Source organism: Dermacentor albipictus, chromosome 8 (genome assembly GCF_038994185.2).
Source record: "Dermacentor albipictus isolate Rhodes 1998 colony chromosome 8, USDA_Dalb.pri_finalv2, whole genome shotgun sequence".
Lineage (NCBI taxonomy): Eukaryota > Metazoa > Arthropoda > Arachnida > Ixodida > Ixodidae > Dermacentor > Dermacentor albipictus.
The window spans coordinates 109,831,361-109,847,227 of record NC_091828.1 but is presented as its reverse complement, the minus strand read 5'-3'; the positions used below and the strand labels follow the sequence as shown (position 1 = coordinate 109,847,227).

At 44.2% G+C, this 15,867-nt stretch overlaps 2 protein-coding genes across 10 annotated transcripts in view; one reads left to right on the top strand and one right to left on the bottom strand.

The window, feature by feature from the left end:
• The window catches only part of LOC135917129 (uncharacterized), a 677,883-nt gene that overhangs the window by 420,205 nt on the left and 241,811 nt on the right, over positions 1-15,867 (top strand). The window lies entirely within an intron of this gene.
• LOC135915639 (allatostatin-A receptor-like) overlaps positions 1-15,867 on the bottom strand; it is a 90,256-nt gene that overhangs the window by 21,296 nt on the left and 53,093 nt on the right. For 3 of the 4 annotated variants that reach the window (XM_070524060.1, XM_070524059.1, XM_065448742.2), the window contains one exon: positions 3,840-3,929. The exons of the other annotated variant lie outside the window; for it this stretch is intronic. The gene's annotated coding sequence lies outside the window, so the exon portion shown is untranslated. The remainder of the gene's footprint in view (positions 1-3,839; positions 3,930-15,867) is intronic. 4 annotated transcript variants of the gene reach the window in all.

Sequence of the window (15,867 nt, the reverse complement as noted above, 5' to 3'; positions counted from 1 at the left end):
TCTAACCATTCTCTGCGTCCTCTCCCTACCTCCTCTATGCCATTCTATTCACACCTCCCGCCGCTCTGGATTGTTGCACGTTATGAAATACAAAATTAGCATCCATCCAAATTGTATCACAAATCTACAAAGGAAACCCATACAGGTTTCTCAGAATCAAAGTGTCGCAGTTGAAGAAAAATTGGCCCTGGTGCGGCACGAATTTTTCCTCAACTGCGAGACTTTCTCTCCGAGAAATCCGTATGGTTTTCCTCTGTAGCTTCGTGCTACAATTCGGGTGGTACCCAAGTTTTCTCTTTCATGTACTTTCCTCCACCTTTCACGCTTCAGCATAACTCATTTGTTGTTGCCCGCTGGTGGAAAGTTAAGTGCTGCAGTTTCTGGAATGCTTCTGCGGGGCTCACAGATAATTACTGCTGTCAAGAAGTTATTGCGGCGGCGCACAGGGAGCTCCACAGGGTAGTGTGCACACGTGACATGATCGAATGGTCCAAACGAGTTTCTCGCGTCGCCTTTCCTCTTTGCCAGTCTCGTGACACTAGCATGCTTCGTCATTCAGCCTTTTTTTTCTGCTTGTTTTAGGCTTCCTAATGGATTTGTTTGTTTTTAGCAGTTTTTCTTTTCACATTTAATTCCACGCTGTGAAGCACCCCTGAAGCGACGTGCAAGACAGCAGCAGTAACAGGAGTAGCGGGAAAGTCGAAGGATGAGGCAAAGAAAGCTTCGCTTTATTTAAAGTTATGATGAATCAGCTTATATGTATATCAAGATAAAAAACTACCGCTACAAACGGTAGTTTACTTAAGCCGGAGCACTTCAGGCTTAATGAAAGCTCAAGTGGGTGTACAGAAATACCTACATAATGTATACTTGTCTTTTTCACTTACAAGTAAATGCCAATACTTTGCCCGACACTTTTTACCCCAAAATTACGATTTACTGTGGATTTGTGAACAAACCAGTGCAGCAAAAAGCACTGCAGTAAGACGAGTACAAGTAATCAAACATGTACTAAACTTGCAATAATTACATTTGCATACTTCTAGTAAATACTAAAATGAGGTACAGTCTTCTGCAGGATGCATTTTCTTGTAGGTCATACATAGAGAACGTACTCGTAGGTCATACAAAACTTGTTCATGATGTATCACATCAATGTTGGTAGTGCTAATGAATTTATGCCGAAAATTGTGTTCATCTTCGTATCAAGCAATGTACAAGGCAAACCTACATGTGAAAGTGGCATTCTTGTTGCAAACATAATGCAGATCTACTTCTCTTCAATGCTGATTGCAAATACACAAGTGTACAAAATAGGTTTAAAGAGTAAATTATATTAAGCATATTAAGCAACATCAATCCATTCTGAAAGGACCTGGTATGAATGTAGCAAAAGATAGGTCTGAACAGGGGCAAACAGGCCTGGGTTAAATAGGACAGGGGATTAAACGGGTCAGGATTAAACAGAATTTAAACGGGTCAGGTTTAAACAGGAATAGACAGGACACAAACAGGTCAGGACTGAACAGGATCAAACGGGATCCCCTTCCATAACCCTATTTGATGAAACCCGTTTGAAAACAAATAAGATTTTCTAGTAGGGCTGGCTAACGACACCCTTCTCTGCGCAGTTACGCAATAAAACCACGAACACTACCTAAATAATCTTTATTCCAACAAAAATACGTCTGCAAGCTTATCATCCAGAAATCTAATATCCCAGATTCGCTCAGCTTCTCGCTTATTGTGATAATCATCGCCGATAGTTGCCGCACAATATTATTTTTGTCTGCAGCAGCTCGGCGTACTTGTTCGGGTAGATTTAAATTTTTCGGGGGATCTTAATAAACAATGCAGATTCCCATGTGGGTTTCAAGTTCTTTAGGTAAGGCAGGGTGCGAGAGGTTGAGAAGCCTCATTCAGAACAGGTGTTATCAAACACGACCTGAGGGCAACGGGAATAACTACATGAAGAATGCTACCTAAACATGCTCTGCGTTTCACCGCACTCTTACATCGCAAAAGAAGCATGTTCAATGTATACTTACCTAGACGCAAGCACATGTTGACCAAAAGTGAACATGTTTTGGCCTACTTTCCCTGCTTTTATATTACCTATTGTGTGAGGTTAGAGATTTTCGTTGAGCACAATCCGGGATGTGCCCGCCTGACGCTGTGACCGCCATTATTCTTATTGTTATTATTATTGACCGCCAGTGTTATTACCATCCATAACTATAGCAGACAGTGCTATTGGCAGACGGGGTGAAGTAGAGTTTTGCATCCGGGTTCCATGTAAAATTCCCCAGCATTGTTTAGTTTTTATTGCGACAACAATTATATGGGCACTTAAGGCGCATTTCTGCCATCGCCATGACGTTCCGTATAAAGCCCGAGAGCAGTAAAATTATCGCTGCGCATATGTGCGAGTGAAAGCGTGCGAGGGTGAGCCAGTGATGGCGGCTCAATCTCGCGCACGCAAGCGAGAAAAGCGGGGAGAAAGCGCACCGTCATCCATCATGCGCAAAGCTCAGAGGGGAAGTTAGGTGATGGGGTGAGGGGCGCGTTCTACTCCGGGACGCCCCAAGGTCAATCGCAGCACGAAGGTCATTTCGCTCACGCCTGCTGCCGCGTTTCCTAAGTCGAGTGTCTTGACAGCGAGTTTCCGCCCTCACCAAGTGAGATGTGTTCATGTTCGCTTGTGTGCACGTGACACCGTGCTTGTTAATTTACTTAGTATGCCCATGTTTACAAGTTTATACGGCCGATAATACTACTATCCTCATTTCCTATAGCTATTTGACCACTAATTTGCTATCACAACCGGTGTTGCGCTTTTCCGGCGGAACTGCAACAATGTTGTTGATTCCTTGCTGCCTGCAGTTTGGCCGAGATGTAATTGAACAATATTGGCTAACTGTATAAATGTACGCAACGTCTCACGATAGCGCTCGTCAACAGCTCTGTAGTGGTTAGCGGTCCTTGTCAGGTTCTCCTTACAGACTTCCGTATCTTTGCCTTAGCGACTGTCTACATAAAATAACGGATAAATGTTTTCATGTTGTAATTACAAAGTGTGCCTCTAGACATTCCATTCCTTTCACTGAAAGAAATCTGTACACTATGTACACTTTGTCTATATTTATTCCTGTAAAAAGTCATTGGTTTGTTTTGGTAATGGTGCAGAAGTATTTTTTTGTACAGTGTAAACGTGAAGACGGATTGATGAATTTCTTAAGCTTCACCCTTTCTGTTTTACAACGCGTATCACTTCTTCAATTTTTCTTATCTTACGCCTGCAAGTTGTTATTGTGTGATATCACAGAAGTACTTCAACAGGATTTTATGTGCTCTTTTGGTAGCGTTTATTCCTCGTGGTCAGTTCTTGACATCACATTCAGTTGAACGTTTACTTTGCAAATGTCCTTTCGTTTGCTTTTCTTTTTGCCTTACTCGGGTACCAACATAAAAATGGAACTGTATGTAAACTGCAATCAACGCTTTATACCACGTGACGGCACTTCTATATCTACGCACATGGGGCCATTCGCATAGATGTCTTGAATTCATGGAGGCATATCTTTGCCACTGCCCCCCCCTCTTTTCGTTCTTGTATGTTCCTTAATTTCAAAAAATTCCTGACGCATAGCTTAAGATAAAGTCATGATGCTAACAACATCATTATTCATTAGTGCTTCTTTAGAGAATACTTGTGCAAGGATTTTTAGAGGTTCTTCATTGACAAATCTGTTTACGGGTGCGTGTCCCTTTCTTTCTCTCGAACCCTCCCCCCCGCCCCTCGCAGCGCCAGACAAATGAGCGTGAGAAGAGGCACTTACGAAACTCCTTTCCCCCGTTCAGCGCACTGCGGTGAAACCCGACGCGCGGTGGGAATCCTTCTGCATTATTCCGTGGTTGTTACCGCTTACCTGTAAGAGAAAGAAACGAAATGAAGCGTTATTACTGCACACGCCGCTTGAGCACTTGCGCACGCCCTAGCAGCGACTCGTTTTCAATTACTTTCAGAGCCTAGCATTTGCTGCACGAATCGGACCCTCTTGGATAGCGTCTCGTTACTGCCTGCAGAAACGCAGCGCGCGCGCTCTCCCACCATTCTGCGAACGGTACCATTGTCGCTGCTTTTGATGCGAAATCATCGAATGGCCCAATGAGCGCAACACATCCGACCGCCGTCTGTAGCAACGAAGCGGCTCCTAAATTCCCATTGGCTGCGAAGCCACGTCACGTGCACGCCTCGGCGGACCTGAGTGGGTGAACGTGTCCGTCTGCAGGCGCGCCAGGCGTTGCGCGAGATGAGAGGGCACCGTCGCGAAGTCACGTGACCCTCGCTCTCGGAAGCCTGTGTTGTCCGCGCGTTCAGCGTCCAGGCATGCTCTCGCCTGCATTCTAACTTCGCCTCGGTACTCGCTATGAAAAAAAAATAATGTTAAGAATGGTAAGAAATAATGATTGCCTTCGCATTCAAAACTCACAGGAAGTGCTTACGCGAAGTCAAATTTCGAATTAATTCGGGATCAATACCGTGAAACGTTTGAATAGTCTACGAGTCGCCTAGCTGCAGCACTCACAGCGCGGGGCAACTAAATAAGAAAGAAATGATTCAAAGGGTTCATTTAGAACCCCAACTGCGAGAACAGTTCAAAATAAGACTTCTGAATTTATAACTTCATGCGTAAGATTCTGCCATATTAATTGTTTTCGCGCACCGATTTTTTCATGAAGCCCGTATATATTGCAACTATGCGCTTTACAGGCTTAATGGAAGGTCTGGCCAAGCTTTTTTTTTTTTCGGGGTAGCACCCTACGGAAAGAGAGGTTGTATTGAATTTTTATTTAGCGTAATCAGCAAACGTAGACAACACACTTATTACACTACACATTCCATGGTTTTCACTATCGCTAATGAGAGTCTGCGCTGAATGAGTGTCTGGCATCGGGTTTTTCATCGTTGGAGTTTGTTGCCAATGCTTCTAATAACCCGTAATATCTTTTTATATAAGTACCACTAACTCTGTGTAACATCCTTGTTCTTGAGAGGTGCGACTAAGCAAGTGGGACATATTTTCCAAAGGTGTTCCGCTTATTAAGTCAAGATTACGGAGAACAATGTTGAGAGCGGGGTATACGATTGCAACATGTTGTTTGAAGCAGGAATGAAATGCCTACAGCAAAGAATTAAGAGCACAGGCTCCCTATTGTGATAAACCTGCGATCTTGCATGTTTGTCGTTTAAGTGTGAGAGGAAATCTTTATCTAGGAAAGCACAGTGCAGGCGACGCTAAGCGGCATCCTCATTTCCTTTCAGCAGTTTATACTACTGACCGCGAATTAGTGCATTCCTACAGTAGGATGCTGTTTCATTGCATCATCTGGACTCAATGTTGAATGCGAATATGAAGTCGGGAACATTTTCTAGCGAGTCCATTCCCTACAACATGCAGTGTGCTTGGCAATTATGAAATCTAAAAAGAATAGCATCTTGAGGAGATAATGAGCACACCAGGTTGCTCAGCGTCTACAGGTGTTCTGATGACAGTACATCAGACAAATTGTGCCTTAATGCATACAGGCGCGATGGTTCAGTTGGTCACCCACCTCCTTTGCGAGGCTCAAATTGTGGAAACTAAAGCAAAAATTGTATTCAACGGTGAGGCACTATATTGACGGAAGCCAAATGAGGACAAATGAACAGTGAAATTTACTTTCCTCTGTTTCCCGAATTCAGCTCGGGGTCAGTTTTACGTCGCTTTCAGGTCGTTTATTATTACCTACTAGCATTTTTGTGCTTACGAGAAATCCAGCTTTTGTTATTAAAATGCCCCGATTACGTGCTGAACGCGGCTTCTTTCTGTATGTGGAGAGAGTAACCTCCTTGTGCTTCCTGGTGCAAGGACCGCTCTTCTTTGCATAAACACCGAGATGAGGATGTAACATCATGTGTTCTGTTGACATTCAAGCGTAACGTACGAGAACTTCATCGTAATCGAACAATCATAACGAGCTTCACGATTGTTCTTTTCGTCACTTGCAATGACACAAACGTTTACATTAAATTACTGTGATTACTCACCAAGGCTAACGGCAGTTATATAGTAAAACCACTTCCGTACAGTTCCATTTGCCCTCACTTTGTATCCAGGATGAGTTTTGTTTTTTGTAATCGCTTCAGAGGGAGTTTTGAAAATAAATGAAGTCAACGTGCATTACTACTGAGAAGGGATCTCATGGGAGTATATCACCTCTCATTCGAAAGCAAGGCATAACATATTTTAGAAGCCTCTAAACTGAGCGTCAGTTCAGCATGAATAAAAAGTTTGGAGAACGCTTAAGTTTCGCCTTTAAGAGTGGAACGCGGCAACATTGAAAGATCCCTTACTGCTTCTCACACTTTCCGGAAACAGCAGCATATGCAACCGTAACGTTTACCGGGAAACGCTGGCGGCGAACGTTATGCACGAAGGCGAGCTTTCTGGTCGAAACGCGGCGGTCTTGCGTCGGCCGCGAAGTGCGGAGGCGGGCGCCATCTGGAGGCCTTGCAAAAAACCGAGCGCGCCTCTCATGAACGGTAGAAACGCTGGAGAAGGGGTTTGCGCGGGAGCTTCCACGCAACAGAATTACGTTTTCTCGTATATTCAGATTACTTCAAATTCTACATTCAAATTCAATTCAGTCCGGCCTTGTCATGTCTGTAGGTTGTGTGCGAGTCGTACTTCGCGACTTTTCTGACCCGTTTTACTTTGAGAAGTTCAGGTAATTCGGTAACTTGCTTGCGCTCCATGGATTGCCTGCGTGGTTGGTGACGCGTGGTTAGGAATGGTTTTACGCGGAAATACGGTCGACGCCGGATGCCGACGCCGTATTTACTGCGACGCGGGAGGCCTTAACGCTACCGCGCCGGTAAAGCGGAATTGGAGGTTCCTCCCCAAGGGCGTCGCAGGCGTAAAGCAACAGCATCGTTTAGCGTCGGACTGGAAGCGCGTCTGACAGAGCTGACGGGATTGTGAGTGTGCCGGCGTCGTTGCGGGCGTTGTGTGTTCACGATACCCGAGATAAGACCGAAGCAATATCGTGAGAAGGTGGTCAGCGTCCGAAGAAAAAAAGAAAGGCTGCATAGTTTAGATTCACGTTCACAACAGTGTTGTAAGCGCACAACTGTTCCGCTGGAACGCTAACGTACGCTCGCACTGCACTGTTGCCTGCAGGGAAAGCCAGCATTCTGCCCTGGCTTCGCTCCAAGGATTGAGCAGAGCGTCACGTGTTATCCTCTTGGTTTGGTCGCTTTTAAATTCAAAAGCACTTCACGTCGTCGAGTGCTTGCAATTTCCCACGCTATTTAGAGAGTCGTCTACTGCAGGACAGCACGACGGCGCCTATGGTGACGGTGCACAAAAGCGCGTCAACCGTCCATATAATTGCCGTCGCACTAAAACGGAAACTGCCTCACGTGGTGGCACGGTTGCACTATAGCCATAGGTACTACTATTTTCAATGGGACCAAGACAGAGACGCTCAACACTGCTATCCTGCCCTGAAGCCTCGAACTGAAAGCTAACGTCTGAATCGCAACGTGTCTTGCAGCTTTGATGAATCTCAGCAAATCGAAATTCAAAGCGTAGAAAGAGTAACCATGTCATCACACTCGTGCATAGTAGGTTAATCAAATCAGGCCTATGCGACCTCTAAAAGATGAGGTAAAAGCAAAAAAAACGATGTTTTGATAAGAACAGTGTGTTCATGGCTCAGCTAACACTTGCGGCATACATATCTATAGTCCAACGTACGATACTTGGCTAATGAAAGTGGAAGAGCAACACCAAAGCTGCAATATTTAAAACGCCGAAGTTCCTACATAAAGTGTTCATGGATCATGTAGACAGTATATGTGATAGGAATCAGAAAAAAATAAAAATAAAGACGTTCGGAAGATAAGGAAAATATTTGAAATAAGAAATTTTATCGCGTGTCAGCTCGCAATGTCATGATAAATAAAGAACACTTCTTCGCTTATGGTCTAACAAGGAAAGCACACACTTAACATATATATACAGTCAGCTTTTTTTAAAAAAAGAAGACATTCAAACAGACAAAGAAAGAAGAAATGCATAAAGCAAATGGCCCGGAATCTATGTCACTGCAAGATCTCTGCCTGCAAACAAGGATAAGAAGAATATTATTCCCTGACGGTCATAAAGAAACCGCGGTCGTTGTAAAGAGGGAGGAAGCCTCAAAAGCTGACCAAATTTATGGCAAAGCTATGGCTTTGCACTTCACTGAGATGAACAGACGTAGACTACAGCCACAGTAGTCGAGGTTAAGTTATTGGCCCCAGCAGGCCGTACATAACATGGGTAGCCGGCCTGTCTCCCGCTGCGTGTGCTAAAAAAATAATAATAATAATAAAAAGCAATGGTGAAATCTACGGCGCAAAAGCTGAACCTATCTTTTTTTTTCCGGAAAGAAATGACGAGATGTGTGAAAGGCTCTAGAATACAACTGCACAGAGACATTGATTAAATCAGGCTACGGAATGCGTTTCTCCTGGTGTATTTCTTTTTTTTTCGTAGAGGAAGCAACAAACGCACTGCTTTATTGGACAGGGTAATAAAAGACATCGGCACAGTCTGAGCCAACCAAGAAATACGACGAGAACGAGACCGGCGACGATGACTGGGCCAAATTTCCTTTCTTTCTTTCTTTTTTTTGCTTCTTTGCTTAGATTTTTCTGTTTTGTGTGCGGCAAAGGGAAGTTTAGGGAAGAGGCGTCTGTTGAGGGAAGTTAAGGCAACCGCAACGACCCTGGGTGTTCCCGCCTGGGTCCAAACATCCAGACGTGAGCCGAAATATTGAATGACATCGTCTGGTTTGCAGACGATCGAGCAGACGACGATGAGTGTGGTTGCCTGCTGTACATGATGATTACCCCTGCCCCGGAACTCATCTGCGCTGATGTGTCCGGGAAGTGCAAGGAAACGTTGGGGTGACGAAAGATTTGTAAAAATGGTTAAACTACACTTCCGGGGTGATTGAGGCAGCGCCATTTCTTTTACCGGATCTGGGCAAAGATGGTTCACTTGAACGATGGCTCTTCGTATGACTCGAGAATTGTAAAAGCAGTAGGTGGATTCACGTAGCAGACTTACAATCGGGAAAGATTAAAAAAATATTATACAGGAAATGAAGGTGACGTTATCCATGGTATGTTTTGTTCGTTTAGCGGGGCACATGCGGCAACAGATGATGAGGTAATAAAATATAATTACTTTAATTCCTAGCTGAAGTAGGTAGCGCAAACTATTATAGAAAGAGACAAACAGGGCTTTGCGGTATGAAAACAAATATAGAAGAGCTTCTGACAAAAAACACGAAAAGAAAACCAAGGTGATATGATAGACACAAATGTTTTCGCGCTAAACATTCAATGCCAATCAGAAACATAAAACAAAGGCCCAAGATTTTGTTTACGCCTGCGCCATCTGACAGATCACCATAGGCAGTCCGTACATCCACAAGCAGTCACTGATTCCCTTTGCGAGCCGGGTTCTCACTTCAGCTAAATGACAACGCAATTATTATGGTTGTGGCCATGCGAAATTACTCGATGAGACACTCTTATCATTGATTTAATATTAGTGTGTCTGCCTCATAAATGGTTTGTTCTGTTGAGCACACGATATTCAACTCAGCGTCATATAAAAGTCGAAAATAACTTAGCAAATCTGACAAGCGCGTTGAAATGTCAAGACGCACAATAAACCTTCGCCTTATTTCCGCTCAAAGCTCGCAGGGAGGCAGCGAGTTGCAAATAAACCGGCCATTTCGCAGTGTAGCCCATTTATACCCAATTTTTTTTTCGTGTATTACTTGCCTATTTTGTTGGCCCTAATGTCAAGTCCATGGTAACGTCACTCTAATAGATGCTAATTTGGTGCAATATGGGGATTTGTGACGCGTTCTGTCACCCTTACAGTCTAGACAAGTTCCACCACATTGGGGACAGATGGCGCGACTATTCCGTTGAAGCGCAACTAGCGGTACAAGATAGATAGAGAAGTTTAGCGAAAGAAACTAAAAGATTAAGGAGATGTATACAAAAATGCTAGTCTGATAAACGTGTCTAACATACAGCATCAAATCGAGCAGGCTGACTCACTTTCACCGCCCCGTGTTAAAGGGGATGCCAATAAATCATCACCATCACCATCAGCAAACTTGACGTTGCATAGTGCCGCTGTTGACGAAGCCACGCACTCTTGCTTTATTTTGAACGAAACTTGCATGTAAGGCTTGGTATAGTGGTATTGAAGTTAACCTACACCGCGAAATGGTGCCTGGTTCTAAATTCGAGCGTGTATTAGTGAACGATTTAGGTGAAAGTGTCATGTTAACCTGGGACGCACCCATCGATGCAACACTATATATAGTAGTGTTGCTCTCTCTATATTCTGCGGATTCCTGTGTGAACGTTAGCCCTTTTTTCCTGAAATTTGCGTCTGGTTCCCATAAGACACCCCTTACTTGGCAGCTTTGTTCCTCTATAAAGTGCTTCGCTTTCATTTTCATGGTCTGTTATCGCTCGCTCATAGCTTTTGTTTTCTTTCTTTTTCCTCTTTGGCAGCCATTGTTTTATTGCCGTCTGCTCTATACTTTCGCCGTGGTCGTTGTCTTTATGTTTTCCGCCACCACACCTCGTATCTATCAATGATGCAATGCTGACACACATTGCCTCTCTGCCTGTCAATATTCCCGGCTCCACGTCTAAGAATAGGGTGTTATTTCCTTGTTTATTTTATCCCATCTTCCGCCGCTGACACTGTGCTGACTGCTCGCACCGACCGGCTGCTCTTTTTCTGCCCCGAAGAGCGATTCTGCACAGTTCGCTTCGTCGATTTCCCCGACGTCGTATTAATACGCCAGCAACCGCGCAAGACCACCAGCATCTCTATCTCTCCACGGTAAGAAACAGAAGAGGAAGAAGTGAAAGTCTTTCTTAGCCCCTGCCCATATCTTACCTTTTAATTGTCTTATTTTCTTTTTTTTCCTACTCCACCACCCGCACTTCTGCCTCGGGACCAAATGTTCTGCTCCGCTGATGCGTCCTAACCCAGTCATTCGCACTCACCCGTGTCAGCGATTTGACCATCATCCGATCTTACTCTTCTTCTCGCTTGTTTCGATCGCAAGTCATTTGGCCATATGGGGCTTCATGTCTTTCTGAAGTTTTGTGCGTAGCGCTTGCCATTATTGCTTCAGTCGTCTCTATCACGCGTAGGTGGAGTACGCTAGCTGCCGGCAATTGACAGGCAACGTTATGGCTCATCAGCGCTTTCCTTAAGCACTTGTCATGCACTTGCGCCAGCTCTTGCGTCTTCCATTTTCTTCGTCCTGTCCGCCCTTTGTAGTCGCAAACGCGATGTCATAAGCGCGACATTCTCAAGAAAAAAAAAAAACTGTTTTGATTACGTGGCGACCCAGTGCACGAGATTGTTGTATTTCTTGCTTTACTTTTGTGTGCCGAAGTCAGGAAATATATATCATGCGCTTGCGCAAATAACAGTAATTGAAAGTCAGAACACTTTGTTTTATCGCCTGATTTTCTTTTCCATTGTCTGTTCAGGCTGTTCCATGGTTGCACCATGGTGCACATTTCATGGTACTTCCTGAAACGTGCGCCATGGCTAATAACATCCTTCTTTATCTCTCTTAACGCAGCGCCTGCCTTTTGTGTCTGAACGTTCTTGGCAGGGCATAGGGTTATTTTGTTTCAACTTTCAACGATCATCTACCCCGAAATGTTATCACTGGTCGAGTGTACTCATCTGACCAGGTGCATGTTTTATCCAAGAGTCACTATAGGTACTGGGAAACCTACTACACAACAGGACGAGCCGTTGCCACATGTACTCTCTTTTTTCCTACAATTTAAATGCCAGACACAAACTGGCTGTAACTTTGTTGCGCAGTCTACGTTTCGGTCAAAAACATTACGGATAACCAAAAGTCACAGCTACAAATATACGGTCTGTTTTTCTTCGTGGCCAATATAACAAAATTACTTTGAATGCAATGTCGCATGTGAGCTTACAGCCCTACTGTGTGTGATCTGTGCTGTGTTCTAACGCTTCTTCCTTCGAAGATTGGGGTTGGCTGGTTCAAACACCTTGTAGTGTATTTTGTGAACCAACTACCGGTGAAACCGTGATTGCGTGCAGCTGTACTTGGCGTCTCATCGTGGAGCGCGCAATTAGCCTCATGGCGAACTAGCCATCGATGTGACTGATAATTGTGGAGGCTGTTCGACGCGGCGTCACTTTAATTCCGGCTGCAGAGTCGAAAGTCGGCAGAACAACGTGCGTAGTGTACTGCGTTCTACTTTAGTCTTTAGATTTGTCCTGTTGCTCTTCAGTTCCTCTCTCCTCCCCTTCTTCCTATCTTCCATTTCTGTATTTCTGTATTTCTGTGCGTAAGACTACGAATGCCTTTGCGGGCTGCGTGACAGTGCCCACAGAAATAGTTCGTGTGTACGTGCGTGTGTGTGCTTGGGTTTTTTTTCCTTCTGTTTTATCCTTCTTTCTTTCTCACCTATTGCATCCCCTTTCCCCTCCCCCAGTACAGGGTAGCCAACCGGAGATAATCTCTCGTTAACCTCCCTGTCTTTCCTTTGCCTTTCTCTCTCTGTCACCTCCCTTCAGAAGAGTAGGCAGGCGTTGTGCCCCTTCCGGTGGCAGTTGCCAACCTGCTCGTCACTTTCCCTTTCCAGTTAACTGTGAATACGTGTATATGCGTTCAAAACAAATAATAATAATAATAATAATAATAATAATAATAATAATAATAATAATAATAATAATAATAATAATAATAATAATAATAATAATAATAATAATAATAATAATAATAAATCCGTTGTCACTTTCATCTGAGATGCCCTTCTATAGGCAATTGCACCGATCAAAGAATATAAAAAAGAAACATCGGTGGAATATGAAACAACGGGGCTAACGTTACGAAGAAGTTATTGTGTAGCGGTTTTCAGTATGGTCGATGCCGCTGGGCAGTTTGCAGTTCATTTCACGTGTAGATTGACTGATCAGCTAGGTTTCACCGCTAGTTTCAGCTTCAGGTAATTGCACACGATAAGCTTGCAATTGTTAATTACACTTACATACACAGTCAAGTCCCAGCCTCGATCAACAGACTGCAGAAGAGACTTTTGTCCTGCCATATTTTTCGCGACGTTATCTTCAAATTGATGACTGATATATAATATGAATTTCCATATCAGTTTTCGTTAACGTATGAATTTTACAAATTATTGCGTTTTCATAGTTTTTTGTTTGTTTGTTTCCGCGGTGTAGTTTTTCTCTCGAGTGGGATATTTTAAAAAGCTGCAGCACCAACAACACATGCTCCTATAGTGTTAAAGGTGTTGCAAAGTAGCCTATCCGCCATTGTCTTTTTGTGGCCTTAAAAAACACAGTGAAAAAGGCCATAGTTTCTTTCGCAGTCCCCATTTTTATTTTGCTCGATTAATTTGATTAGCAATGTTATCTCTGTACGGTGAGTTTATTAAACTTATGTGGTCTTTAGTTTGTTCTTTTGTTTAGTCATCTGCATGCCACAAAACCCAAAAATTTACTTCCTTTCAAACGAAAAAATAATGATGTACACATTCTTGACAAAAACTTCACCATTTCTTGAACTTCTGGCGCCTTTGTCGTTGAACGGTTTGAGGCAACTCGATGCGGCTTCAATAGAGCATCGACAGGCGCGTTCTCCTAAGAAGGGCTTCAACAACAAGGCTGCCACATAATGACACCACATAACAAGAAACAAGAACGCAAAGACCTGCCGTGTTGTACGCAGCCACTGCGACGAACTATCGCAGCGCATTGTACCATCTCTAAAAACAAAAACAATAATAACCAAAAACGAAAAAGGGAGCTCCCACTCCACCGTGTTCAGCCATATCTTCACTACAAGTGCTTTATGCGGCCAGAGAAACGGCAAGCAAGAGCGCCAACTCCCTGCTCTCTCGCATCCAGCCTTTCCGTTACTTTGATTTGTTTTTTTCTTCTTCCCGCCTTCCAGCCAGCAACAATCTCGCCACGGCGTCGGCAGCATCTGCTTCCCATAATAACGCCTCGAGCTGTAAAGGCGCAATTTATTTGCTTTAACGTTTACGACTTGACGCGCTTCCCGTGAAAGTGCGCTGCTGCCGCGGCTTTGCTAGCACGCGGGAGAAAGGTTAAGCTGTCGGCCACGATTTCGCGGAAATGCGTGAACAACGTGTTTCCGTGGTTGTTACTAGTTTCCGTTTTACTCCTTCTTCTTTTGGCTGCTCTCTCTCTCTCTCTCTCTGTCTGTCTCTCTCTCTGTCTCTCTCTCTCTCTCTGTCTTTCTCTTATTTTCTCTCTCCCTTACGCAGTTAGGGCCATGTGCGCCGTTATAGCTTAAGGCGCGTTGCCTAGCTTGACCGACGACCGGCGAAGCGGCCCCATGGCCTGCGTTAAGCCACAACGAGGCTCGCAGTTTTGTTTTTTTCTTTTATTAGCCAACGCCGGCTGACCATTGTTCTTCCTCTCCTGATTCTGAAAATAGTGGCACACTGACGCCATCGGGCCTGTCCGAAGGTACAGCCGGGATGGCGCTTCTTGTACGTCATGATTGCACCTGGATATCAGCGTCGGGTTTCTAATGTCTCAGTTTTTTTTTTATTGTGCCATTCCTGCGTCCGTGCAACCTTAGCGTACCTCTCACCTGTAAGTGTCCTGAAGCACTTAGCCTCCAGAGAATTGAATAGGTGGCGATCAAAGTGGAGCAACTACTGCGATTTTTTCGCAATGCTTAAGTCCGCGTGCAGCTAATGATGTTCATCCACCTCCTATTTAATCGCAATGCGGGATGTAGAAATAGACAAAAACGCCACAAAAGCGCCAGGAAAGCAAGATTAAATAAATTTGCCAAGCAAGAGAGAGGGACGTGACTTTCAAAAAGGTATACACAGAGAAAGTGATTCTTTGTGACTGATAAGTCAGCAGTGTCGAAGTCAACAGAGATGGTTATAGTAGGGCTAAAACCCACTGCTAAGAAACACTACCGTTGCCTTCGAGGACTGATACCGAAGCCCCTTCCCTCCTAGAAAAAAAGTACAAAAATATATATTACATCTTCCTGCCCGAGCCCAACAAGTGATAATGCTATCATGATTAGACTGACGTTGTTTTTTTTTCCTGTAATTGAAATCGGCACTTTCTTGCGCAAGAGCAGGCAGGAGACTTATGATTGTCTCACGCGCGGCTCAATAATGCAATTAACAACTTCTTCTGAAAAGCGCGCTCACCCTCGCTACCTCTTCGTTGTTTCAATAACTTTTTTTCCAGAAAAAAAAAAAGAAACTCAAGTCCTTAACACATATTGTTTTACGTAACATCTACTACATATCCGGCGGATTCGGAACAAGATTCGGACGTATTGAAGTTACATTGCCATACTGGGTCTCAGTAACCTCGTCATAAGTACAGCCTGTCGAAAGGTCAGTGAACCGCGGAAAACAGGATAAGAAGTAGTAACAACCCAGAGAAGCAGCGTGAAGGATGACTGCATCTCCCTGCCTTGGGCTATACCTTCTCGTCTACGCTGCTGTGAGCCGGCCAAGCTTAGTTCCCTTGATTTTGTACATTCACCCGCGCTGTTCCTCTCAGCTTTGCTGTCCTCATGAAATACCCAAGGCTGCTTCACCATCGTTACGTTAGAGAAAGTATGATGGCGTCCACGCTCCGTCAGAAAAGTTGTACGTCATCAATCACTGCGTGAATGGCCCGCATCCGTTGTCGAGGCTCCCATATC